The sequence below is a fragment of the Rhinopithecus bieti genome, unplaced genomic scaffold (assembly GCF_001698545.2).
Source record: "Rhinopithecus bieti isolate Rb0 unplaced genomic scaffold, ASM169854v2 scaffold_13704, whole genome shotgun sequence".
Lineage (NCBI taxonomy): Eukaryota > Metazoa > Chordata > Mammalia > Primates > Cercopithecidae > Rhinopithecus > Rhinopithecus bieti.
The window spans coordinates 3502578-3513267 of NW_016808231.1; the positions used below are offsets into that span (position 1 = coordinate 3502578).

The following is a 10690-nucleotide window of genomic DNA, read 5'->3' on the forward strand; positions in this document are numbered from 1 at the left end:
AATTTTACAAAATCACCTTATGTCAGCACCACCTTTGTTTTTCTGTATTAAGTCAACAGAAACTGTGCTACTTTATTAAAACAGAGTTTTATCTCACATGTATATTTTTGTCTCTCCATCATTTCCATGTCTGACCACTGCTACTACTATGTCTTATCATAACATTCCATTCATACTTAAAACCAAGCAAAGGGTGAAGTTCCATCCTTAACAACTAAACAGGCATTTTGGACAACACATTCTTGGCAACGAAACCTGGACAACATTTATCAAACATGATAGGGAAATTTAACACCCTGCATTATAAAAAGGACAGCCAGATATCAACTGTTACAGAAATGAAATAGATGAAAAATTTTTAACAAATCGTTTAAACTTTTTTCTTAAAGAGACTTCCTCCACTGCCAGAGATCTGGAATAGCCTCCTTGTCAGTCATCCAGAAGCAATTCTTCACATAATTGATGAACTTGGCTTCCACTTTGGGAAGAAAACCACCTTTTTCTATATTTCCTTGCATTTTTGCTCTAACATCTTCTACAGAACTAGGTCCTTCTGGTGTTTTAGGAGTTTTTTCCTGTTTTTTGAAGGATTCTTGTCCTTTTGATCTTGGTGTTGATGATGGTTTTGAGTCTTTTCCATTCTGATATGACTTGTGTGCATTTTTGGCTGGAGTATCTCATATAGATTTCTTCATTAGTGCTTTTTCTTCAGTTTCCTCATTATCAAATCATCATCATCATCAAAATCATCATCATCTTCATCATCTTCTTCATCATCATGACCAGCATCATCTTTGTCGGCAGCAAGTTTTACTTTTTTCTGTGGAACCTTGCTACCACCTCCAGGGGCAGCCTGTTTTCCAGACATACTTAAGAGTTGGTTTCACATCCTTATCTTCATCTTTTGACTCTGCATCTTTCTCCATAGCTACAAAGTGCTGTCCATGAGCATGCACTGGCCCTGAACCGCACTTCAACCGTAAGATCACCGGTGGTGTGATTTCAAAGCCCCCATTGGCTGTACAGGCATTTACAAAGTTGCCAGTATTACTTTAATTGGACTGCCTTCATAATTCATTGCCTCGGCTTCAACAACGTGCAATTCATCCTTTGCCCCAGTCCCTAAACCAACCCTTCTTAAAGATAACTGGTACTCTTTTTCATCATTATCCACCCTGAAGTGATAACCTTTGTCAGCCTTGAGTTCACAACTGAAAAGATAGTTCTAGGGCCTCAGGGGGCTCATGTCCATGACCACTGAATCTTCCATCAGGTGGTAGCATGCACTTAGGTGGGAGAGAAGGCGGACAGAGATAAATGACCACTGCTCAAGAGAACAGCCATGCAGGATGGAATCACACCAGGGAAAGCTCTTTTTATTTTTACTTACTTATTTATTGAGATAGGGTCTCACTCTGTCACCCAGGCTGGAGTGCAGTGGCACGATCTCGGCTCACTGCAACCTCCACCTCCTGGGTTCAAGCGATTCTCCTGCCTCAGCCTCCCAAGTAGCTGGGACTACAGGTATACGCCACCGTGCCCAGCTAATTTTTGTATTTTTAGTAGAGACAGGGGTTTCACCAGGTTGGCCAGGCTGGTTTCAAACTCCTGGCCTCACGAGATCCTCCCATCTTGGCCTCCCAAAGTGCTGGGATTACAGATGTGAGCCACTGTCTGTGCCTGGCCAGTACTACTTTTCTTAATGCTAGGATCTTTAGACTTTATGTGTTGGGTGGTGTATCACACAGAGGGGACATGTGGCTGCATAAGTGTTTGCTCATTTTTCAAGAGAATCTATGCTCCAAGTTGATCAACATTAAATTTTGTGCATTCAGTGTGACACCTCCCAAAATGAACCTCAACCAGTGGGAAATGGGAACAGGCGGATCTCTGGGAAGTGGTACTTAGGGATGTTCTGGGCCAACCTCCGGAGTCCACCGGCAGGCCTGGGTGCCAGCTGCCCACAGCAGTAAGTAGCTCATTGAAAGACCCTTCATCTCTTCCCCATTCCCTCCCTGTGGGATCACCTCAAATAATTCTCTTGCATTCAAATCCATGTCTCGGAGTCTGCTTCTTGAAGAACCCAAACTATTGCAACCTAGATAAGGCCTCCTCCTCCTCAGCATCCTTTCGGCTTCTGAGGCAACCCTACCAACCAGCATGACATCATGGAAGGAGCCCAAGCAGGGGCGTTTCACAGATGGGGTTCAAATCCCAACTCTGCCCTTACTAATTGTGTCATCAAGCCAAGCCCCATTGCTGTTCCCCCATTTCCCCATCTTTAAAGCAGCACCTGCGTTACAGGGATGTGATGAGGAGTCTGCCACAGAACCGACTCAACTCTTGTTCTATTCACTAGTTGGAGCTTCCTAAAGAGAAGCAGGTACCCAAAGTTTCCAGAGATGCCTGTAGAGCACAAGTGCTTGGCATAAAGGAATGGGCTCCAAAAAGCAGAATGCAAAAAATTCATTAGGGAGAAATTTTTAGATAGAGAATGGAGTAACTACCATCACGAAGAGAAAAATCTTTTCTACAAACATAGAAGGATGTCCCTATTGCCAGATCCCTTGCGTCAGGAACCAAGAAAGTAAGTTCCTCTTGGCCAAGGCCGTACTTGCCATTGGCAGCCTGTAACTGGAACCGGAATATTTCTTAGGTATTGCCAAGTCGATCGGCGACTGGCTTGTTTTCCTAGAAAATGAGTGACAGCTGCGCAACAGCTTTTAAGTCATCAAGAGAGAGAAGGAAGAAAGCCTAGCCTCCCTGCGCCTTCTGTGCACCCCTGGGGAACTATTCTTGCATTCACGTCTCAAACCAGCACACATCCAAGTTAAAACTTAGCACTTGGCTGGAACTTCTAGGAGAAGTTGTTCCTAAATAAATGTGAAGGAAACTTAAAAATTAATAAAGTGATGGGCAATCTGTACACTGACTTTTTTTTTTTTTCAAAACCTCCTTTGACACCTTCCTAATTAAGGAGAACTGGCTGCTGGTTTCTGCTTCTGGTACCCAGAGTCGGGGAATCTCTGAGAGACAGAAGGAGTAACTATTAACTCTAGGTTGGTTTTTCCCTCTCTTGGAAACTGATTGCACACCCTGGATGAAGGATCTGATTAGACAGCAAAGCAGACCAACTGGGAGTTGTGGTTCCAAGGGAGAGCTCAGTCAGCACTGGTCGTCCACCAGGGCAAATGCCTTGGCAGAAAAATGAGTAGACAGGAACAGCCAAGCATTCAACAAATGAAAGATGCTGGGAGCCCCAGGCAGCTCAGGAGAGATCTCTCTGACCTTTCTGGTCCTGGTAAAACAACAGTGAATAAGGCAGACACGAAGTCCCTGTCCCAAGGACACTGACATGGGGGTGTAGGAGAAAGACAAGCAAATAATTTCACAAGCAATTTCCAAAGTGCACAAGAAGGGTCATGATTCATCAGGACAAGGTGCTACGTACCTAGTCTGGGGTGCTGGGAAAAGTCAGGTCAACTGAGACCTGGGGATGAGGACTTCCCCAATCAGGGGGAGAAAGAAAGCTTGCTCCAGAGAGAAGAGTCTGCCTGGAAGTCCTAAGCCCATGGGACTTTTGAGAAAATGAAAGAAGCCTCCTGCAACTGAAGCTAGAGAAGGAGGATGAAATTAAACAAGGAAAATAGTAGTTTCTTCAAAAAGTTACAAGTAGAACTACCATGTGATCTAGTAATCATACTTCCAAATATTTATCCAAAATAGCCAGACACGGTGGCTCATGCCTGTAATCCTAGCACTTTGGGAGACCGAGGAAGGTGGATCACATGAGGCCAGGAGTTCGAGACCAGCCTTGCCAACACAGTGAAATCCCATCTCTACTAAAAATACAAAAAAAAAAAAAAAAAAAAAATAGCCAGGTGCCGTGGCACATGCCTGTAGTCCCAGCTACTAGGGAGGCTGAAGCAGGAGAATCGCTTGAACCCAGGAGGTGGAGGTTGCAGTGAGCCAAGATCGCACCATCGCACTCCAGCCTAGGTGACACAGAGACACTCCATCTCCAAAAAAAAAAAGGATTAAAATCAGGATCTCAAAGAGGTATTTGCACTCCCATGTTTACTACAGCATTATTCACAACAGCCAAGGAATGAAAACAACCTAAATGCGCACTGATGGATAAATGGATAAGGAAAGCATGGTATATTCATACAGTGGAACATGATTTAGCTTGAAAAAAGAAGGAAAGCCTGCCACATTTGACAATATGGGGAGGCATTATGCTAAGTGAAATAAGCCAGTTGCAGAAAGAAAAATGCTGTATGATTCCACTTACAGGATGACTCTCAAACAGTCAAACACACAGAAACAGCAAAATGGTGGTTGCCAGGGGCTGAGGGGACAGGGTGGGGAGTTGCTATTCAATGGGTATAAAGTTTCAGTGATGTGGCTGGGCGCGGTGGCTCACGCCTGTAATCCCAGCACTTTGGGAGGGTGATCCACAAGGCGGGCGGATCACCTGAGGTCGGAAGTTCAAGGCCAGCCTGACAACATGCAGAAACCCCATCTCCACCAAAAATACAAAATTAGCCAGGCATGGTGGTGCATGCCTGTAATCCCAGCTACTCAGGAGACTGAGGCAGGAGAATCGCTCGAACCCAGGAGGCAGAGGTTGCTGTGAGCCAAGATCACGCCACTGCACTGCAGCCTGGGCAACAAAAGCAAAACTCTGTCTCAAAAATAAAAGAAAATACAAAAATTAGTGGGGTGTAGTGGCGTGCGCCTATAGTCCCAGATATTCAAGAAGCTGAGGCAGGAGAATCACTTGAACCCAGGAAGCAAAGGTTGCAGGGAGCTGAGACCGTGCCACTGCACTCCAGCCTGGGGACAGAGTGAGACTGCATCTCAAAAAAAAGAAAGAAAAAAAGTTTCAGTGATGCAAGTTGAGTAAGTTCTAGAGATCTGTTGCACAATACTGTGCCTATAGATGACAATACTGTATTATGCACTTAAACATTTGTTGAGATGATAGATCTCATGTTAAATATTAAGTTAAATGTTCTTACTACAATTTAAACAAAAACATAACAGATGCAATGCAATTGACACAATTAATATCTCAAAATCAGTTCAGATATTAATTGTGGTGGTTTTTAGCTCTGTTAAAACCAGAGCCTTATCTGCCTGCTGTCCAAACCATTCTCAGAACATCAAGATGATTTTTGTCATTGCCTGTGAGCAGCATGTTGTAAAGAGGACCAGAGACTAGCCTCTATGACACAGACTTCTCTTCCTGTGTGTGAAAACCAGGCAGGCTCACCTGAGACACCTGGGTGACCTGAGCAAGAATACAACTTGGCACAAAGTGGACGAGCCTTGCAGGTAACTGGGATTGTTTTTCTCAGTTGACTGCTCGTCAACCATTTACCTTCATTCCAACCCCAGAGCCAGCTTTATGGGCTTGCAACATGTGCAGTCACACGAGGCCCCACACTCCATGTTCTGGTGTCACTGTCTTGAAATTCCTAACTTTTTAACAAGGGGCCTCACATTTTTATGTTTTACTGGACCCTGTAAATCATGCAGCTAATCTTGCCACACCCTGAGTAGTTTATCAACATATTTTTCTTTCCAGTCATGAAGAGTTTCTTTTACAAGAGAAATAAAATGGTCAAAAAAAAAGCGTTATCCTTCTAGTAATAATATCTCTGGGACTGTTTTAGCGCTTCTTATAATCTGGACCTCTGGGTAACTACCCAGTTGGCCCACTTCTTAACATATTTCTGGGGCCAAGAACTGTGGGGATCCTTGGACAGCAACTATATCTATGTTCACAGCTCCTCCTTTCACCTTGTTGGGCAAATTGGCAGCAGTGGAAGACAGAACCCTATCACCATTAAGACCAATGGTGCTGGACCCAGATTAACTTGGGTTCAAATCCCAGCTTTGCCTTTTACGTCTGTAAACTGAAAAGACGATAGAACCACAGGATTATTGTAGAGATTAAATGAGATCATGAATATAGAGTGTTCCATACCAAGTGAGTAGTCTGTGTTGTCTATCCGCATTTGTAGAGTTGCCATTGTCTCTCCCTGCATCGTATGCAGCCTTGGTGTGGTTATCAATCAGGGTATACGCCTCCTCACTACAGAAGCTGAGGGCACTAGAGGCTTCTCCTACTAGATCTCCCTCTTGATGTGTTTGTGTTGCTGGGAGAATAGGCTCATGCTATAAGATCAGCCAGTCGTACTCTCCCCAAAACTGGGCAGGAAAGAGGCAAAGATATAAGAAATTTTTGTATGTTTTCACGGAATCCATCAGTAGTCCTGAAAACACAGTTTCAGCTGTTGCAGCTGTTACAGTCTGCAGCTGTAGAGATCTCTAGCCTTCCCTTCAATCCTGCAAGTTTCCCTACATCCTTACAAGTAGCCCTCTTCTTCCTCATGTCAGTCACAGCAGCTTCTGTTGCTTGCAACCAAACACTCTAACTTATACCCCATCACTGAGGAAGTGTGGATACAGATCCACATCTTTCCCCTAAAGTATCAATTCACTCAGGACATTAGACTCAGCCCAGGTAGCACAAAGCTGATGCTGGGATAATGGGAAGGTGCACTCTCTCCCAGTACCTATGCAGGTGGGTGGTATGCGTGACCCACAGGAAGCCTCCCAGCAAGCCAGCCAGCCGGGCACAGGCTGTTTTCTCCCACAGGAAACAGCTTGCACATTCAGTCTCAAGAAGCAGAACACAGTAAATAGACAGAGCTGCCTGGCGCTGATATGCTCTCGTGGCGGAAGGGCCCTGGAGTCTCTAGAGCTGATCTTGGGAGGGTGCCTATCCTCTAATTATCCCTTGCCCTCCAGCCTTCCCACAACATGTCAGCAGCACAAAGAGCTAGCCAGGCAGAGCTCTCCCCAGGCCTGCGTGTCCATGGATGGAGTGGCGGCTGCAGATGTGGGATGGTCAGGAGACTATGGAGCAATATCCAGAACTGTCTCTGTCCTCAAAGGAACAGGACAGTGATTTATTCTGCGAGACAGTGACTACCCAATCTTTGCAGGGTTCTCAGAACAAGCAAATGCTCATGAGAGGATGTCTTAATAACCTTCAACGTAAATTTATGTTTTGGATTGTTTTTGGTCTGGAACAAACATTCTGAGGTGAGGACAGAGAAAAAAACATCAGCAAGAGATGCTAAATGTGAGAATCAGCAAGTCCCATAGAGATCATGCACTTCAGCATCCCCATTTTATGGGTGAGAAAGCGGAGGACCAGAGAGGAAACCATGAACTCCAGTTCCCTGTTATATGCTGAGCTATGACTCCCCGAAGTTCACATGAAAGGCAACCAAAGCAAAAATGGACAAATGGGATCGCATCAAGTTAAAAAGCTTTTGCACAGCAGAGAAAATGATCAGCAAAGAAGCTCAAACGACTCAACAGAAAAAGTCTAACAACCTGATCAAAAAAAAAGGCAAAAGATTTGAATAGACATATCTCAAAAGCAGACCTACAAAAGACAAACAGGCATATGAAAAGACGCTCAACATCCCTGATCATCAGAGAATGCAAATCCAAACTACAGTGAGATATCATCGCAACCCGTTTAAAATCACTTTTATCCAAAAAACAGGCATGAACGAATGCTGGCAAGGATGTGGAGAAAAGGGAACCCACGTACGCTGTTGGTGGGAATGCAAATTAGAAAACCACTAAGGAGGACAGTTTGGAGGTTCCTCAGAAAACTAAAAGTGAAACTACCATATAATCCAGCAATCCCATTGCTGGGTATACACGCAAAAGGAAGGAGATCAGTATATCAAGATGTCCACACTCCCATGCTAGGTACAGCACTGTTCCCCACAGCCAAAAATTTGAAAGCAACCTAAGTGTCCATCAACAGATGAATAGATCAAGAAAATGTGGTACTTACACATAATGGGAAACCATGCCACCTTAAAAAAAAGAAATGAGATCTTGACATTTGCAAAAATGTGGATGAAACTGGAGGTCATTATGCTAAGTGAAATAAACCAGGCACAGAAACACAAACATCACGTTTTTACCTATTTCTGGGATCTAAACATCAAAATAATTGAATTCATGGAAATAGAGAGTAGAAGGATGACCTCAGATGATCCACCTGCCTTGGCCTCTCAAAGTGCTGGGGTAACAGGTGCATTTTTATGTTTGCAACACAAGGATAAATGTTTGAAGGGATTTTACATGATGTGATTATTACACACTGCATGCCTGTACCAAAACATCTCATGTACCCCATACATATACGCACCTCTATGTAACCACATTTTTTTAATTTACAAATAATTTTTTTAAAATGTTAAATGCATGTGTTGAAGTCAACCCCTAATACCTCAGAGTGTGATTTATTTGAAAATATGCAGACATAACAAGTTCACGTAGGTCATACAGGAGAAGAATGGGCCCTAATTCCATAGAACTATGTTCTTATAAAAAGGGGAAGCTTGGACACAGACACTCACACAGGGAGAACTAACATGAAGGCAGAAGTCAGGGTGATGCATCTACAATCCAAGGAAGTACAAGCCAAAGGTTGCCAGCAAACCGCTAGGAGCAAGGAGAAAGACATGCAACAGATGATTCCCCACAGCCCTCCAGCGAAGCCAACACTGCCGACATCTTGATCTCGGAGTCTAAGCCTCCTGAACCACATGACGATAAAGTTGTGTCGTTTAAGCCACCCAGTCTGTGGTACCTCATCACATCAGCTCTAGGAAACTAATAATGTCCCCCAGCAATTTTTAATGTATTCCAAACTCACTATTAGTATTCCTAATCATCATTTTTAACTGGTTTACATCTCATTTCATTCCATGGAGGATTTCAAACAGCATTTAAGGAACAGATAAAAAATACACACAGATAAATAATTAGCAGCAGAAAAAATAACAGCAAATAATGAAATAAGTCAAGACCAGGCCAGGCATGGTAGCTCATGCCTGTAATCCTAGCACTTTGGGAGGCCAAGGTGGGCTGATCACTTGAGGTACGGAGTTCCAGACTAGCCTGGCCAACGTGGTGAAGCCGCGTCTCTACTAAAAATACTAAAATTAGCGGGGCGTGGTGGTGCACACCTGTAATCCCAGCTACTTAGGAGGCTGAGGCAGGAGAATTGCTTGAACCCAGGAGGCAGAGGTTGCAGTGAGCTGAGATCATGCCACTGCACTACAGCTTGGGCAACAAGAGTGAAACTCCATCAGGAGAGGAGACGAGAGGGGAGGGGAGGGGAGGGAAGGGGAGGGGAAGGAAAGGGAAGAGGAAGGAAAGGAAAGGCAAGAGGAAGGAAGGAAGGAAGAGGGAAAGGAAAGGAACGGAACAGAACGGGGGAAGGGGGAAGGGAAGGAAAGACAAGGAAAGGCAAGGCAAGGCAAGGTAAGAGGAAGGAAGGAAGGGGAAAAGCCATACCCAATGACAAGTTAAGCCACAAACTGGACTGTAAGCTTCTTATTGGGCAAAGCAAAAAAGATAAATAGGTCAAGCCAGAAAATCTTTCTTGGTGCTGAACACTAAAGACACGCAATGCTGAGACATGCAATGGGGCATGGTGTCAACAGCATCACTCCAGCAAATGGAATAACCATTTATAAGGTAAGAACTTCAGTGCAAAACGCTGCAGCCAAGACTTGCACTCAGGACTCTAGAATCCAGTGTGATGTTCTTTCTTTCTTCATTCAACAAATTTTTCTGGAATACCACCTGTATGCTAGGTGCAGGGGACACAGTGATAACCATCACACAGAGTGGCTAAAAGAAGCTTATGACCTAGCCTCTAGAACCTACTGGGGGGAAATAATCACTTATAAGTGATTTTAATGCTCTGAGACAAGGACTGTGAGTTCGTGATCCCCACACAGAGCTCCCACCACTAATATTGTAGTTGGGAATCTTGGTTGTAAGAAACAGAAATTCCCTGTGATGTCTTGAGCAAAGGGGGAGATTTTGACTAAGAGAACAGATGTGTCCTGTCCCGATGGATTCCAAGGACAGGGACACAGCCAGGCCTTAAGACTGGGCTGGAACCAGAGCCTGGGATGTGGTTCATGAGCCAGAAGCATCAGCATCACCTGGGAGCTTGTTACAAGTTTAGCATTACATGCCCTACCTGGACCTGCTGAATATGAGTCCACATTTTCACAAGAGCCCAGGTGATTCCTATGCACATTAGCATTTGAGGCTGGGAATCTGGAAGTCTTCTCTCTGTGTGGCTCATATCTGATCATGTGACTCAGTCTTCTCTCTCCCTGTAGACTGGGTTGTTCTGTTCTCTTTTCGACAACGCAGGAACCAGGGCTACCATCTGCACCTGCATTTACACCCCAGAGCGAGAGGTGGTTCTTTTTCTCAGTTCCAAGTCCATATTCCTGGAAGAGGTCTCTGATTGGTCCATATTCGACTATAGGTCTCTGATTGGCTCAGCCATGAGCCAATCAGCAATGGTCAAGGAGCACGCCCCGATAGAACAGATATAGCTGTGGCAACCCCACTGCGAGGTACAGTTCCCAGGGACGGGCTTGAGCAGCCAGCCCAAGTGGTGCACTCAACAAATGCTCATGAGATTCACATTTTGCCAGTTAAGAGCAGCACCACTCCTAACTCCACTGCTGTTAAACTGTGTAGTCACGGGCAAGCAGTTTCAACTCTGTAAGCCTCCATCTCCTTATCTAATGGATGGAAATAAGCAATAGTGCCT

At 44.6% G+C, this 10690-nt stretch overlaps 1 pseudogene; it reads right to left on the reverse strand.

Moving 5' to 3' along the window:
• Window positions 1–383: 383 nt before the first annotated feature.
• On the reverse strand, window positions 384–1270 carry LOC108538337 (nucleophosmin pseudogene; annotated as a pseudogene).
• Window positions 1271–10690: the final 9420 nt, after the last annotated feature.